The sequence below is a fragment of the Ambystoma mexicanum genome, chromosome 14, assembly GCF_040938575.1.
Source record: "Ambystoma mexicanum isolate Mex_15411 chromosome 14, UKY_AmexF1_1, whole genome shotgun sequence".
NCBI lineage: Eukaryota > Metazoa > Chordata > Amphibia > Caudata > Ambystomatidae > Ambystoma > Ambystoma mexicanum.
In genome coordinates, this window is record NC_090940.1 from 443399424 (window position 1) to 443417234 (window position 17811).

Sequence of the window (17811 nt, forward strand, 5' to 3'; positions counted from 1 at the left end):
TGCACCCACGCCAACAATAAGGGCTTGCTCCTTGATACATCTTAGCAAGTTTGGCCGGGTCGTATTGCCATCTGTAAAGTAGTTTAATACCATGCAATTTGTACTGACATGCTATGGATGTTTGAGCAGTTCTCCTGCATATTTGGAGCCAAGTTTGTGGGGAAAGATCCTGCCCCAAGTCGGCTTCCCATTTAGTTTTCAATGTATATGATGGGGATTTATGCACCTCTACTAGGGCTGTGTACATAGCACTTATGAGACTCCTGGTGCCCCTACTAGTGTCTAGGATTCTTTCAAACGGAGTGAGTGCTCTCTGTAGTTTGTCTTTCCAGATTTTTCTGGTCATAACCCCTTTTAATTGTAGATAATGGAATATTGAGAGTGGGCCTATCCTAAGTGCCTCTTCAAGCACTTAATGGTTATAAAGATGTAATTTTTCCATAGCTGTCCTGCTCTTTCTAGCCCACCTTCGAACCAGGTTTGGAACCTTTCTGGATTCGGGATGGCATCTCGGATTCCCAGTACCCATAAGTATCCCAGGGGTGAAAGCCATGTTGGGATCCCTTTCATCCCTTAACCCTGCTCTCTTATCTTCCTGAGTAATTTTGTTCTAGGTACCCATAACTATTCCCCAACATTGGAGGGATGGAGATGGTGGTTGTCCAAGCCCACCCACTGTAAATCTGCACATTGTCTAAGGTGCAGAATCAAAATTATCAGTTGAGCGGCCCTGTAGTACAGCTGTATATCTGGGAGGCCGACCCCTCCACTGTCCTTGCGGAGGTGAAGTAGTGCTCTGGGGACTATTGGTTTTTTATTCTGCCATAAGAAGTTTAGCTGGGACTTTCTAGTGGTTGCAAAGTAATCACTAGGCAGTTGAATGGGAAGCATTTGAAATAAGTAGAGTATTTTTGGCAGGATCACCAACTTGGTGGCGTTCAACTGACCCATTCATGAAATTGTGAGTTTAGACCATCTCTCAATGTCCTTTTCTATCACCGACATCAGAGAGGGGAAGTTTGCTTCATATAGGTCTTTCAGCTCTGGTGACATTAATGCCCAGGTATCGCAGCGTGTTTAGGCTATTTACCATACCCAGGGGTGTGAAACGTTCCACCTCGGCATCCCTGCTTTTGTCTATCGGGAGAAGGACCGATTTTCCGGTATTTATTTTGAGTCCCGCTGGGCAGCCATATGTTTCTATTATCTCTATTGCTGCTGGGATGGACTTTAGGGGGTTTGTTACGTGTAGGAGTATGTCATCAGCGTATAGTCCCAATTTATATTCTTGTTCCCCAACTGTAATTCCCTCCACCCTTATATCCTGTCTGAGCTTCTGGGCAAGCGGTTCTAGTGAAAGGACAAAGAGTATCGCAGACAACGGGCGGACCTGCCGTGTTCCTCTTTTCAAATCAAACCACATGGAATATCCTCCATTCACAGCTACATAGGTTCTCGGGGATGAGTATATCGCTTTAATACCTCGGTGGAGCCTTATCCCAGGCCTATTTTTATGAGAACCCTGTCCAGAAAGTCCCAGGCCACCCTGTCAAATGTCTATGCCTTCTCGGTGTCTATCGAAAGGAGTGTAGGGTCTCCTATCGCCTTCTGTCTTTCGTTTATCAGGTGGAGTGTCTTTCTCATCGTGCCCGCCCCTTGTCATCCCGATACAAAGCCGACTTGGTCGAGGTGTATCAGCCTCTGTAGGTGTAGCTCTAATCTGGCCGTTATGACTCTAGCATATATTTTAGCATCGATATTGAGGAGTGATATGGGGCGATATAAGCCACAATTTCTAGGGTCCCTACCCTCTTTCGGTATTACTGTAAGGAGGGTCCGTGCGGACGATGGGGGTGCCTTTCCTGTTTCCAGGATGTCGTTAAAAAGTGTCACTAGGAAGGGGGTGAGAAGCGTGGAAAATGTTTTATAGAATCCCGGTGTGAAGCCGTCTTCCCCAGGAGCCTTCCCTATCTTAAGATGTTTGATGGTTTTCTGTACCTCACCCCCTGTGATAGGTGCGTCAAGAGCCTCTGCTTCTCCTTTGGATAGTGAGGGAAGGCATGACTCCTTGAGGTAGTCATCGATGCTCTGTGTGCAGGGAGACGGGTCATTAGTATATACATTTTTGTAGAAGGCTGCAAATGCCTCTCGATTCCCTTCTGCAGTGGTTTCCATTGTGTTTGAATGGGTAAGATCTGTCCTCTCTATTGTGTTAACCTACCTTTCTGATCTCTTTTTGCGCAGTCGGGCCGCCAGAATGGCGTCAGCCTTATCCCCCTTTTCATAGAATTTCTGTTTTAAAAAATGAAGGTTCTGAGTTATTTTCCCCATTCGAGCACCTTCAACTCTTCCTGAAGATTTTTGGCTTCGGAGAGATATTTAGACCTGTCGTCAGGGGAGGTCTGTGCTAGCTTCTCGGCTGTACCTATCCGCTCCCTGAGGTTCTTTTTTATGAGAGAGCATTCTCTTTTCTTCCGGGGCCCCTTATCTGATGAGGACACCCCTCCACGTGGCCTTGGCTGCCTCCCAGACTGATACCTTCATAACTTCTCATGTGTCATTGGTAACAAAGAATTGTTTAATCTCAGTCTCTTTCTCCTCCCTAAAGACTGAGTCTTTCCACAGGGATTCATTGCATCTCCATTTCGAATTCCGGGATGCGAGACCCTCCCAATCTAGGTCTGCTGAGACCATATCATGGTCTGACCATGCGATGGGGTGGATGTCTGTGACAGAAAGTATTTCTAACAGGCCACCTGATATGAATATATAATCAATTCTCGTGAGGGTGCTGTGTAGGGTGAAGTGGAAAGTGAAGCCTCTGTCTAGTGGGTGGAGATACCTCCAACTATCATTGAGGGCGTATAACTCTAGGGTCGTTTTGATTTCAGCTTCTACTTGTGTCTGAGGTGGGTTCTGCACGTCACCTCGTGTTTGCCTATCTAGTGTCCTGTTGATCCAAGTGTTAAAATCGCCCCCAAGGACTAGGTGGCCTTGTGCCATGCCAATTATTTTCTCTGTGGTTCTGTGGAGGAATCTCTTCTGGCCCTGGTTGGGTGCGTAAATGGTTGCAAGGGTGATATTCGTGTTTTTTATGGATCCTGTAATCAATAGTGCCCTTCCGTCTTTTTTGTTTTTCTTGTTTATTTTAAACCAGCACACAGATGACATATACATTGGCAAACATCAGGTCACGGGTTGCCTCCAGTTCCATGCGTGAGCATGCACATGGCTTCTCCCTTCTCCCCCACTCAACTGTCGTCAGGGTCTGGTGGGGTATGAGCTGGCGCCAGCCCTTCGCAAACCTGTTGAAGGGCCCCTGCGACCAGGCGTGGTTTGTAAGTTAATGCCGGGACGTTCTGGTCATAGTCTAATACAGGGGCCCAGATTTTCTCAAAGCGGTGAAGCATGCCAGCGTTGGCCGCAGTGATTTTCTCTGCTATCAGAATGTCCCAAAGTTTTAGCCACCATAGAGTCATTAGGGGGCCGTCGGCAGACTTCCAAGTACGCGCCAGCGTGATCTTTGCAGCAAGCAGAAGTTGTGTTAAGAGGGTAGTTTTCCTGCCGGATCTCGGGTAGATGCTCGGAATTTGGACTCCCAGGAGGATAGGATCCGGCTCCAGTGGGATCACCACCTGAGTGATGTCTGTAATTGTAATGATTTATTGGGACCAAAACTCTTTTACTACTGGGCAAGTCCACCACATATGCCGGTAGGACCCAGGCAGGACACAACGACGCCAGCATAGAGGATCTAGGGCCTGGTTGAAGTGGTGCAGGCGGAGCGGTGGGTTGTACCATCATAGGAGTAGCTTGTGAGCGCATTCTCGATTAGTGATACAAAAGGAGGAAGAGTGCGTCCTCGACCAGATGTCTACCCAGGTCTGGTCCTCTATAGGGTGCCCCAGGTCTGCTTCCCACTGACATTTAGGAGGCCTTAGCAGCGAGGAAGTCCGTCTGCAATAACTTATAAAGAGTCAAGATTTTTCCCCGAGCTGGCAGGTCTTTCGATGGTGAGTTCAAGGGGGCTAGGGGGGCGTAGGGCTGCAGAGCGGGTCAGCGCATGGGAGCACCACTGCTGGAGCTGCGAATAGGTGAACCTATCCGTTTCTGTCAGTTGGAAGGCTATTTTGCATTGCTCAAAGGAGCGCGGCTGGTTATCCTCAAAGAGTTGACTCAGGGATTTGAGGCCACCCGCAACCCAGTTCCTAAAGTTCGAGGGGCAGGATCCTGGCGAGAAGGACGGGTTGTGAAAGACTGCAGAAGAGGGGCCTAAGCCCCTCGGGATGCCTTTGTTTCACAGCCCAATCCCATGCTTTTGCGGTGTGTTTGGTGGAGGACAGAATGCCTGGCTAAGACCTGCACAGAGGGGGCAGGACGTGTGGAAGGACGCGTAGGGGGAGGGGCAGGCGAGACTGCTCTATCTCTACCCATTTCGGGCGCCCTGAGGCGGTACCCCAACCCTGTACATAGGCTAACTGGGCCACTATCTGATACTTCCAGAGGTCGGGGACCTCCAAGCCTAGAACTGCTCGTCATGACTCTCCGGGGGATTTGCGATTTCTTACCCCTCCAAATGAAGCAGAATATTTTCCTTTGTAAGCGTTGAAGCAGGGACCACAGGATTGTAGTTGGGGGGGATGCGCAGGCATAGAGAAACCGTGGAAGGAGATTCATTTTGCAGGCGGTGACATGGCCAAGCAGTGAGATTTCCTACGGGAGCCATCTGTCGAGGTCCGTCTCCAGCTCTTTGATGAGTGATGGTAAGTTTGCCTGATAGACGTCTCCCGGGCGGGCGGGAGTCTAGAACCCTAGAGAGGGGGAATGGTCTTTTCACTCAATCAAATTGGGCATAAGGATCTAGAAAACTCTCGGTCCCCCTGCTGTAAACCAATCCCCAGTGCCACCGATTTTCCGAGGTTAATGGTAAAACCTGATACTCTGCCAAATTTATGAATCTCAGCAAGGGCTGGCTCCATTGAGGCAGAGATATCCGTTATAGATAGCAACACATCATCAGCGTTATGTGCGATCTTGTGTTGGGAGGGGCCCACTTGGAGGCCTCTAATCTGGGTGTTTAGATGGATTCGTTGGACGAGGGGTTCCATGGCTAGGGCAAAGAGTAGGGGAGAAAGGGGGCACCCCTGTCTAGATCCACAGGTCAGAGGAATCGGGTCAGATAGGAGGCCATTGACTCTAAGGAGGGTTTTGGGGGACTGGTAGTTAGCTAATAAAAGCTTTTGGAAAGCAGGTCCAAAGTGGAAGGACTCAAGGGAGAGTCGTAGGAATGCCCAGTCCGCTTTATCAAATGCCTTAGTTGCGTCTACAGCCAATAGGGCCAGCCGCCGCGAATCCCGGTTCACAACGTCTATCAGATTCAGGACTCTGCGAATATTGTCCCCTGTCGATCTGTGCATTATGAATCCTGTCTGATCTGTGTCTATGAGATCGGGAAGGACGCCTGCCAAGCGATTTGCCAAGACCTTTGAATATATGTTGGCGTTGAGGTTCAGAACGGAAATGGGTCTATACAAGTTATTATCCCTGGCTTAAGAATGAGGACCGTGATTGATTCCTGCGTAGATGGGGTGATGGTTCCCAAGGTGACGAAGGAATTGAATAGAGTTGTCAAAGACACTACAAGTTGGGGGCGGAAGATTCTGTAGAACTGGGTTGTGTATCTGTTTGGTCCTGGGGCCCTGGGTTTGAGACTCTTAATAGCTGCGTCGATCTCCTCACCTGTGATAGGAGCCTGCAGGTTCTCTCTCGCTTTGTCTTTAAGGCGCGAAGAGCAGCGCCTCGTAGGTAGTCCAGTTGTTCTTCGAGAGTCCTCGCGGACGCTGACATGGTGTCTGAAAGATGCTCGACCGCAAGTTTTAGCTTGTCCTGATCTGCAAATTGAACTCTGCCCTGGGGCTCACAAAGGCCCATAATAGTGTTTTGCGTCTTTGCCTTGGCGAGTTTGTCCACCAAAAGTTTGTTCGCCTTATTGCTTTTGGCATAGTATCCTTGTTTGGTTTTAGCCAACAGCTGAGCTGTGTCCTCGGCGTAGAGTTCGTCCAGCCTCTTTCGTGCAGCCTGTAGGGCCTAATGGGTTCTTGGGGTCCAGTTTTTGCGTTTGCAGACATCATCTGCTTCATGGACCTCGTTTGCCAGGGCCATGCAGGATTGCCGCCTGCGTTTGTGAAAGGCTGTTCCCTGGGCGATCAGTGCCCCTCGCACCACTGATTTCATCGTATCCCAGGTATTAGCTGGGGACGTGTCTTTGTTCCAATTTTCCCTAAAGAAGTTCTTGATCGTCTTCGCTATGGAATCCCTTAATGACATGTCATTGAGGACAGGGTCATAAGTTTCTTCAGCGTCGAGGAGGCGAGTCCGGATCATGGGCCCGGAGTGTCAGGGCAACTGGGGCATAGTCGGAGAGCACCCTGGGACCTCATCAGTGAAAGCCAAAACTTGAGGGGAGGCCAGCAGGAGGTCGATTCAAGAGTAGGTTCTGTGGACGTATGAATAGAAAGAATAGTCTCTTTCATTGGGGTAAAGCACTCTCCACGTGTCCACCACATTGAGGGTCTTGAACAGATGGAGAAGGCCCGCCAACAGCCTGGAGTCTTTGTGGGCCGGGGGATGGGATTTGTCTTTAAGCGGGTCCGGGACCCCATTGAAGTCACCTCCAATGATAGCCTGTCCCTCGATGAACTGATGGAGAGATTCTTCCAAGTCACTGTAAAATCCTTCTTGTTTGTAATTAGGAACGTAGACCGAGACGAGGGAGTAAAGCTGTCCATAGATCATGCATTTGACCACCATAAAGCAGCCATCGGGGCAGCGCAAAGTGTCAAATATTTGTGGTCCGAGGTCTTTTGCAAAGAGAATGGCAGTGCCCCCTTTCTTAGTGCCATTGGAGGCCAGAAATTGCAATGGAAAGGCTTGGAGCAGGGATTGGGCAGAATGGAGTTCAGTTGCCCTTCCCTCTTTATCCGCCCAGGATTTCGCAACAGTCATGCAGAGCCCCTTTCGTATTAGGATTCCCACTCCCGACTTTTTAAGAATGCCAGAGCTCTAGTAAGTACCACCTATAAGGCTGCTGGGGATTTTCCTCTCACTGCCTCTTTGATATCGGGTCTCCCGAAGAAATAGGATTTCGATGTTAGACCTCTGGAATTCTCTAGCAACCAAAGATCTCTTGGTAAGTGAATTCAGACCCTTAATATTTAGTGTGCATATGCAAAGTGAATTCTTTTTGTGGGTCTCTGTTATTGCCGCCATATATAGTGTGTATGCGAATCGTACGTGCGTGTGCACCAGCTGTGCTCACCGGGTGTAGCAAACATGCCCGACATATCTATTGCTGCTCGAACCATGTCGTTCTGCAGGGGGATTGTTGTCGCTCCCCCTTTTTTTACCCTCATGTGTCCCCCGAATAGCCTCCTCCACCCTCCCAAACCACCGATTCCTTGGGGCGCCCAGTCTTTCCCAGTTCAAATCACCAGGTGAGTCCGAGCCACGGACTGGGTTTTCAAGCCTGACCCCCCTTCCCTTTAAATCACATTATCGGGTGCCCCCCATGCTTCAAATAGTCATGTACAAATGAACCACAACATTATGAACTTCAAACATTTTGTTCAACAAACACAGCAATATTCTCCAGCATGGGGTCTGGCATAGATTCACACACTCATGAATATTCCCAGTCGTCATGCCGGGAATCCTCGCTAAAGAAAAAATCAGTATCAGTTTCGTTTCTGATCTGTCTTTCTCAGTAGTAACCAATCACTAGTCTCTGGGTCATACTGCCCCCAGTCAATGAGTGCCCTCTCCCTAAGCCCCGCCTCTGGCAGCCATCCTCAGATTTTTACTGCACACTCAAGTGTTGGGAGTCCTCGTGTTTAGCTCTCGAGCTTTAGCTGTGTTTTCGCACTTTTTTCAAAGAGAATTTCTCATTTTTCGGTCAAATAGAGCCTCAAGCTCCACCGTCTCTGCATACGATTAACAGGGATCCATGTCAGATTTTTCTACGCCCCTCAAGGGTGAAGATCTCGTCGAGTTACGCTTCTTGGAGGAGTCCAGGAGTTTCTGCGGCCTACCCGAACATGGCCCAGGAGAAAGGAAGCTCGACGCCCGGAAAGCTGTTCAGGGTTTGCCCTGGATGCCAGCTGCAGAATGTGTTCAAGGAGGACGAGCACTCGAAATGTCTCTACTGCCTTCATGAGGACAGAACGCACATGGAGAAGGACTGTGCGTTTTGCAGGAACATGTCGGAACGGACCATCAGGGACCGACACCTTCGTCTCTCCAACTGGCTGGAAGGAAAGAGCCCGTCAGGTGAGAAGAAGAAGAAGAAGAAGTCCGAGTGGTCTTCTAAGTCCTGTGAGGGCGCCCCGGCAACGGGGGCCCAACAGATGGCAAAGCACCACAAGTCCGCGGACACCAGGAGCGCCAAACGGTCGGGCTCTTCGGCTGCCAGGCAGGGCGCATCCTCTCCAGCGCCATCAACCACGAGCCAACGCTCTGACACAGGGAAGAGGAAGGCCGAGAACCCGGCAAAGCTTCTGGAGAGGCCCCAGTCGAGCTCGAAGGATCCTGCCGAGGGGGAGCGAGGTGGTGACCCTCCCCCCAAGGTGAAGGCCACAGGCCCACATAAAGTGGTAAAGGCCTTGATTCACCCAGCCAAGGCCTCTATCGAGGAAGCCGCGGTGGCCCTGGCGCAGCCTGTGGAGGCTACACCAGTGGAGGCGACTTCGGGGCCCAGAGTCTCCCTGCCTCTGCGGAGGGAAGCCTCTTTCAGACCCATCGAAAAGACCCCCGTGAAGACCCCAGCGGAAAAAGAGGGGGGGTGGTGTCCATTGTGGACGCGGACACAGCATCCGGGGAGGAGCTGGTAGAAGTCCTAGAGGGCCTCGAAGAGGGCGTCAAAGAGGCCCGTTCCCACAGGAGGGATCCCGACGAAGGTGACGAGAGCGACGGCGGCACCGGCGAGGGTCCTAGTCACCCGTCGCTTCCGGAGCCGCAGGACAACTCGGCGGCCATTTTGTTGGCAATACAATCCTTATGTTCGGAGATAAGGACGAGATTGCCCTTACCACCGACGGAGGAACCGGAACCAGGCTCGACGGAGGAGCCAGAGCCAGGCCGGGCGGGAAGCCCCCCAAACAACAGAAGACGGATCCATCCAGCCCTGCCTTTTCAGCCCTCGCGGCCTACTAAACCTTTGCCCACGTCCCCCGTCCCTAGGGATGACATGGCACTGGACACGGCCACGACAGGTACTGGCGGCGACGGCAGTGACGACGGGATGGTGCTCCCATCGCCCCCAGCCCGGCCTCCCCGCCCGACGAGATCGGATCTTTCCATGCAATGATCGCCAGGGCATCCAAGCTTTTTCAGCTCTGCCCCGAAGAGAAGAAGAAGGAAGGTTTCCTTTACCAACGGCGCGAGGCCAAGAGGATAACAGTCCTCGCCGTGCCTCTGCTGGATGACATCTGGGACAAGGGTCTCAGCCTCCTCAAGACGCCTGCCAAGAGGGATCGGTACGAGAAGAAGTACCGGGTCCCCAACGCTGCCCCTTTGTGCCTTAGGCCACAACCGACCCCTGACTCAGTCGTCTCAGCGGCGGGCAAGAAGAAAGCGGGGGGGGCATCGGCCTCAACGTCAACTTCCCCGCCGGACGGCGAAGGAAAGAAGCTGGACGCAATGGGACGACGAGTTATCTCGTCGGCGGCAACAACGATTCAGGCGGCCAACGCCCTCGCGATCGTGGCCCGCTACGACAGGGAGTTATGGTACAAGATCGCCCCCCTGTTGGACTTCCTACCGGACGACAAGAGGGGCGAGGCCCTGGAGATCTTGCAAGAAGGCGAAGTGGAGTCGGACCACGCCATTACGGTGGCAACAGACATTGCCGACAGCGGTTTCCGCCAGCTAGGCAACAGCGTTTGCCTTAGACGACGAGGGTGGCTCAAGGCGACGGATTTCCGCCAGGACGTACAAGCCAAGGTTTTGGACATGCCGTTCGACGGGAACAATCTGTTTGGGAAAACAGTGGATGAGTCCCTCCAAGCCATCAAGGCAGACACGGAGACAGCTAAGGCCCTAGTGGTTCTCGGGCAACGAAGGCCGTCCTTTCGGAGCACCGGAGGCAAGCAGGGTGCCTCCAAGGGATTCGGCGGTGGCTCCTCTACGTACCGCCAAGCGGCCCGCTCCTCGTCGCAGGAACCTATAGAGGACGAGGCAAATTGGGTGGACCCCGCCGTCGTCGCCAGGGAGGCCAAGGCGGCAAGGCGTGCTCCAAGCAAGATTGAACCGACCGTGGTGTCGGGCCCCCCCCCGGTGGGAGGCCGGCTGGCAAAGTTTGTCAGCGTGTGGGAGTCCTTCTCCACTGACCTTTGGGTGCTGGACGCACTGGCCCAGGGGCACGCCCTCGAATTTCTAAAAAAGTGCCCCCGCATTCCACCCGTGGCCAGGAAGGAAAATCACGTCCCTCAACTGCTATTGGAGGTAAGGGCGATGCTCAAAAAAGGTGCCATCCAGCTCGTCTCGAAGAGGCTCCGGGGCTCCGGATTATACTCGAGGTACTTCCTCATGAAAAAGAAGACAGGAGGATGGCGACCCATCCCTGGACCTGCGGCGACTGAACAAGTACATCAAGGCACAGAAGTTCCGGATGGTCACCCTCCAGCACGTGCTGGGACAGCTGGAGGAGGGCGATTTCCTGTCGACGTTGGATTTGGAGGATGCATACTTTCACATCCCCATTTTAAAAGGACACCGAAAGTTCCTCAGGTTCGTGGTCCAAGGGCGGCACTACCAGTTCAAGGCCCTCCCGTTCAGACTGAAATCGGCACCCAGGGTTTTCACCAAGTGCCTCGATCCAGTGGCGGCATGGCTCCGCCTACAGGGGATCCACGTCTACCCTACCTGGATGATTGGCTCATCTGCGCAAGGACAAGGGAGCTTGCCGTGGAACACACAGCAAAGACCGTCCAGCTAATCATGGACCTGGGGTTCTCCATCAACTTCCCCAAGTCCCACCTGGTCCCCTCACAAGTCGCACTGTTTCTGGGAGCCAAGCTCAACACAGTGGCGCGTCTGGCCTCACCGTCGGAGGAAAGGACAAAGGCCATCCTGGGCAAGGTGCAGTGTCTGCTGGCCACGTACGTGGCCTAGGTGAGGTCCATCAAGTCCCTCTTCGGGATGATATCCTCTTGCATATATCTCGTGCGCCTTTGCAGGCTTCGGATGCGCCCTCTACAGGAGTTCCTCGACGCCCGCTGGATACAAGCAACAGGCAGCTTCAAAGACAGGATCCCTCTCAACGAGACCTTCCGTCGAGCGATCCGGTGGTGGGGCACCCGCACTCATCTGGCGGCAGGAACAGATTTTCAGACCCCCGCCCACCAGGTGACGGTGACGACAGATGCCTCTCTGGAAGGGTGGGAAGCGCACATCAGAGATATTCACGCGAGCGGCCTTTGGCTCCCGGAGGAGAAGCCGCTCCACATCAACATCCTGGAGCTCCAGGCAGTGTTCTGGGCCCTCAGGTCCTTTCTCCCATCCCTCAAGGGCAAGGTTGTGAGGATCCTCACCAACAACACCACCACAATGTTTTACATACAGAAGCAGGGTGGAACCAGGTCCCCAGCCTTATCCAAGGAAGCCTAGGATCTGTGGCATTGGCCGTTGCTCAAGGGATGTTTCTGGTGCCGTTTCATCTGGCAGGGATGAAAACCACCATCTCCGACTCAATCAGCAGAGAGCTGCGCTCGTGCCACCAGTGGGAACTACGCCAGGACCAAGTTGACCGACTCTTTCAGCAATGGGACAAACCCCAGATCGACCTGTTCGCGACGGCGACGAACTCCAAGTGCCAGAGGTTCGCCAGCAGGTTTCCCCAACCGAGCAGCGTGGGCGATGCTTTCTCTTTCCCCCGGGACGGCCTGTTCCTATATGCGTTCCCTCCGTTGGCGTTGCTGCTCTGACTCGTCAACCAGCTCAAGAAGTCCCGGTGCAGGATGATCCCTTTCGCACCGGCATGACCGAGACAGATCTGGTTCCCGGACCTTCTGGACTTGTCAGCGTCCCCACCAGTCAAGCTGTCAGCGGACGCAGATCTTCTCTCCAGAGAAGGAGGCGCCATTCTTCATCACGACCCAGAGTCGCTGAACTTGCAGCACTAGAGTTTGGAGAGTACGATATCCCGGCCGACTGCAGAGAGGTTCTTGCGAAGGCCAGGGCGTCCTCAACTCTCAAGTGCTACGGACATAAGTGGAAGAGGTTCTCTATCTGGTGCCGGACACAGAAGATTGACCCTCTGCGGATTACGGCCCCTCAAGTATTGCCGTACCTACTGTCGCTAGCCAAAGCTGGACTATCTCATGCTTCAATCAAGATACATCTGGCAGCGATTTCCCGATACACCAGGACTACAGGGCGGTCATCCCTGTGGTCTCATCGCCTGGTTAAGGAATTTATGAAAGGACTGTTTCGATCATTCCCGCCGGTGAAGGCACCAGCACCGGCGTGGGAGCTCAACGTGGTGTTAACCAGGCTCATGGCCTGCCATTCAAGCCGTTGCATTCGGCCCCTATTGAAGTTTCTGTCGTGGAAAACAGCGTTCCTGGTGGCCATCACCTCCGCACGGTGCGGGGGAGAGATCCAGGTGCTATCTTCCAAGCCTCCATACCTGACGTTTCACAATACGAGGGTAGTGCTGAGGACGCACCCCTCCTTCATGCGCAAGGTGCTGTCGGACTTCCATCTCATTGATCCCTTGGTGTTACCAGTTTTTTCCCCGTCGCCTTTGTTGCCGGCCGAGAGGACTTTGCACTCGCTGGATGTAGCTAGAGCGCTGAAGTTATATGTGGACCGAACAAAGAGTTTTCAGAGGACATCACAGCTGTTTGTAAACTTTGGACCTGTGAACCAAGGGAAGGCTCTCTCGAAGGCTTCCATTTCCAGATGGCTCTCCGGCTGCATCATGCACTGTCATCGGTTGGCAAACCGACCGTTGCCCGGCCGTCCAAGAGCCCATTCGACCAGAGCTATCGCTGCTACCACGGCGTTCTTGTCTGGTGTGCTCTGCAGGGCTGCTATATGGAGGTTGACGCACACCTTCACGAGATTCTACTGCATCAACCGGGTTTCCAGGGAGGAGTCCAGAGTCGGCCAAGCAGTGCTGCGCAACCTGTTCGCCTAAGGTGAGCCTGGTGAGGAGGTAAGAAATGCTTAATGTTGAGTTTTGATGTAATGCTTAATGTTGAGCCTTTGCACCTCCTGTGGTTGTGCATGTGTGTACTGCTATGTATTCTTATATTCATGAACATGTGAATCCATGCCAGACCCCATGCTGGAGAAGGAACAAGTTACTTACCTGTAACTGTTGTTCTCCAGCATGGGTCTGGCATGGATTCACATGCGAACCCTCCCTCCTACCCCTCTGCGGCTCTTCACTTGGTCATACTGCCACTTCACGTGCTACCAAATCAGAGGGTGGCTGCCAGAGGCGGGGCTTAGGGAGAGGGCAGTCATTGGCTGGGGGTAGTATGATGCAGATACCAGTGATTGGTTACTACTGAGAAAGACAGATCAGAAACGAAACTGATACTGATTTTTTCTTACCCGAGGATTTCCTGGCCTGACAACGGGGACTATTCATGAGCATGTGAATCCCTGCCAAACCCATGCTGGAGAACAACAGTTACAGGTAAGTAACTTGTTCCATAGCTTCCTCCTCCCGTTAGGGCCCTCATAAAATGCATATCTTTTTTCATGTTGGAACCAGTGACGTAGGGAGTGATACCTCATTTACCAGTGGCGACCGTCCGACTGGCCAGTCGATGTAAGTATTCTCGTCCGTAATCGGCGCAGCAAGAAGGTGACGTATCCTCACGATGCATTGGGCGAGGTTGTATTAAGTTTGAGGAATTTCCTGATGCCTGGTGTTATTATTTTCCGCAATCTCTTGGTCTGCCATCCCGCAGTCTTTTCAGGTTGGGATTGATTGTCCGAGGCATTCTCCTCAACCCCCACTAGCTCCCTTATGGTGTTATTGATTTCTTAGTCCGTAATAAGTTTATGCCTTTGACCGTCAAGTGAAAACGGGTAGCCCCATCTGTATCGTGTTCCTTTTTCTTTGGGCCATTTGGTCAGTGGTAGGCACAGTCGTCTCTTTGCAAGGGTTAAGGACGAAAGATCTTGGTATATGGTGATTCGTGCCTTGTCCAGCATTATAGCACCCCTCGTTCTCGGATTCTTGAGAATTTTTTGCCTGTCGGGGTAGTTATGGAAGTGAACTAGGACACATCTCGGGCCTCCTGTCGGTCCACCGGCCCTCTGGAGCCTTTAGATTTTTGTGGCATCAATGGAGTCGTCATTAAAGAGCTGCTTCAGCAGCTGGTGGATGGTGCTCTTCAAATCACCTTCGGTCTCACTGTCTTTCTGGAATCCCAAAGTTTTCAATGTCATCCATCTTGAGTACGAGGTCCGCTTCTCGCTGTTCTATTTCGCCCAGTCGGACGTCCATTTGTGTTTCGATGGTGTCGAGGGATGACTGTTTGTGCTCTACCTCCGTGAGTCTATCCTCCATTTTGTCCATTCTACTGGTGATCTTGTCCACTTTGTTTCCAATGTCAGTGCGCATGCCCCTTATTTCGTCCATGAGTGCGGCGACATCTCCCTTCGTGGCCATCGAATTTTGCATGTCTGCTGCCATTGTCATCGCGGGGTCGGAAGGGTCGCTGTTGTGTCTTCCAGGGAATGCAAATCTGGCTAATATGTTCTTACACTCCATGTGCTGCTGTGGCCTTCCCCACTGGTTTCGTCTTGGTGTGACCGCTGGGTGCTTATTGTGGTATTGCTGTATTGGTCACCAAAAGGGTAAGGTCAGAGGGCACCTCCGACGTCTCGATGTTGCTATGACTGGAGGCTCCCGTCTCCGGGTGCGCGGTGTCCGGGGGTGACCTGTAGCAGGGCAATTCGTGGAGTCACATGCTCTAGGTCACAGTGTTCTCAGCTTGGCATCTTTCATGAGCCCAGTCGACCCAAGTGACCCAACTAAGTGCGCAGGGAGCAGGCGGGCACACGCCCCGATTTGGGGGCCATACACCTTCTTCACTCCTTCCGGGTCACTCTGGGGCGTTGGTTAGTTTCTCTGTTGGGTCCTCGTATTTCTCCCCCAATTTGGATCATGAATAATGCTGGTCAAGGTCTGTCGGGGGTTCTTTGAGCACAGACTGTAAAGTTGCGGGTCCATTTGCGCATCTGGTTGATATTCGTAGCTTGGGGCTAGGGTAATAAGGACTGCTCTGGTGCATCTATTGGCATCACCTCTGTGTAGGACCGGAGGTAGCAGTTGCCAGAGGCCTGTCCAGAAGCAAGTGTTTCGTCGCCGCGGTGGTGTGGGGATTGACTGCCTCCCAGGAGTGGTACTTCATTGGGGATAGGACCAGGTCGCTTGGTTGGACTCAGCGCAGAGTTATTGAGTTCCATCGTGGAGTTTTGTGGTATGCCTGGTTCTGTACTTGTCATGACCCTTGCCCCTGGCCCTCACTTGCAAGTCAGCCTTCCAGTTAGGGCCAGGTCAAAGGCCTTAAAACCTCATCCAGGACTCTCTAGGAGTCAGTCCTGGCGCCTTTGGCGCCAGGCTCATAACTCTCATGAAGACCAACATTAGAATGGGACTATTTACTTCGGACTATTGAACTTGGGGAGGTTCAGCCAACATGGAGGCACACACATAGCTCAGTTACAAGGAACTGAACTGAGCTATGCGGTCTAGTCTTTTGGGTGTGGCAGGCCTGGGACTACTTTATCTGGACTACTTTGGGTGTGGCAGGCCTGGGACTATTTTACCTGGAATACTTTACCTGAGACTATTTAAACCACACCCAAACAGCAGAACATGCTTTGCACAGTGTCCAGTTCTTTGATGCCAGCTTACCTGAAACCAAGGACCTGCAGAGAGAGAAAGAACACTACGAAACTTACCTGGGACAGTATCCTGTCTTCAACCCATCGCTAACTTCATTTCCACTCACCTGAAGGTACGAACTCCATCATCCGGCACCTCATGCATCCTGGAATACCATAACCTGGAAAGAGGAGAAAGAAAGACCGCATTAGTAAGCGTTTACTCATGTTTCCTCCCGAATGAAGAAAGCCACACAATTCTTACCTGGGTAGTCCTGTCCTGGTCAGTATCATTGCTGAAACATTACGGCGCTCGGCGAGGAACATTGCAACCTGCAAAGAGAGAAAAGACACAGGTTAGCAATATAAAAGGCGAAACAGCGCAGCGCATCGCGCATTACTCACTGGACAGCATCGTGCACACTGCGCTTTCGTCTACCGGCCCATGCTCATCTTCAAACTGCATGACAACACCAAAATACATTTCCATACCTAAAAGAAAAGAAGCAAGACATTATTATTCGAACTAAAAGGAACATAAGAACTGCATATAAGGACTGTAAAGCAGCAAACCTACGGAGTCACAGCAGGCCTGGATTCCCACAGGGGGGGGCTTGCACCAGTGAAGTAACTTGGTCGCTGCTCACCCCCCACATCTACGCGCCCCTGCCACGAGGAGCAGGACGGAGAATCCACCTTTTACAATATTAAGGTGAGGAGAGGGCCCAAGGGGGAGGAAGGAGTTGAGGCCACGGGAGGTGGGAAAACATAGACAATCTGGTATTGAATCCAGCTCTCCTATATTGCAGACCCATCTTTAACCAGAGGCCTTACCAAGGGACCGGGAGAGGGTTCGAGAGTGCAAATCATCCAACCAGGGCTGGGTGGCGTCCCTGTGGATACCAGGTGAGCATAACAGTACTCTGGACTCTGTACGCTGAGGGCCAAGGTCCAGATAGGCTGCCCACGGGAGTGGGGGCAAAGGTGCACTCCGTCACTGCCAAGAGATTGCGTGCCCCACACTGTGTGCCCCGCACTGCGCAGCTGATGGGTCGGGGGCAGGGTGTTCAAAGCACCTTCCCAAGGCCTTATGTGGTGTTTCACTGAGGGGATTGGAGCGGATTCCTCTCTTCTTAGAGGCGGCGCTGCCCAGTGTCTCCTCCGCTTAAGACTGCTGGCAGAATTAAATGGTGGTCCTCTGCGTGGCAACAGGGGGCCGCACGATCACACACTGTCTTGTGCCAGTGTCAAGTTAACTCAGGAGCTGGGAGAGCTGCAAGGAGCGGTGCGGGACCACGCCGCTGGTCACAACATCAGTGCACACTCCACTCCGCTCAAAAATGTTGCATCCACTCGCAGCCACGATCCCCCATGGGCTACCTAGGATCGTTGGGCCCGGTCTTGCAATATGGGGGCCAGCCCCTCTGGAACTCTGCAAGCGTCTCTGCAAATGCAGGTGGGCACGTCTCCCCCTCTATACGGTCCGTCGGATCACAGCAGTCCAGGAGAGTGTGGATTGGGCATTAAGTCCAAGCGCTGCTGTTAGGGGGCAGCTGATAGTACCGCTGGGGTTTGTGTGGTGTATCGAGACCCGGGGCAGGCCACCGTGGTTCGGTCTCGTAGCAGACTGGGGCGACAAATCTTTTGTGGCTCTGCCTGGCCAACAGCCCGATTGGACCGTCCAGAGAGTGCTGCTCAATGCGGCGGTGGGTCACTTGTCCCGATTCCGGGTTCCATGCGCAGCAGCCGGATGACCGTTGTGCCCAGAGAAAGTGGCCGCCAGGCACACACCGTTCGCCTCACGGCGGGACCGCCATTCTGGACAGTGTTTCTCTGGATTGGAGAGTCCGATTTTAATCAGATTTTCTCCCAGTGTGTGCTCTGGGGTGCCTGCAGTCCAAGGGA

General features: G+C 52.7%; 1 protein-coding gene across 1 annotated transcript in view; it reads left to right on the top strand.

The window, feature by feature from the left end:
- HGSNAT (heparan-alpha-glucosaminide N-acetyltransferase) overlaps window positions 1-17811 on the top strand; it is a 2225524-nt gene that overhangs the window by 712966 nt on the left and 1494747 nt on the right. The gene's annotated exons all lie outside the window — the stretch shown is intronic.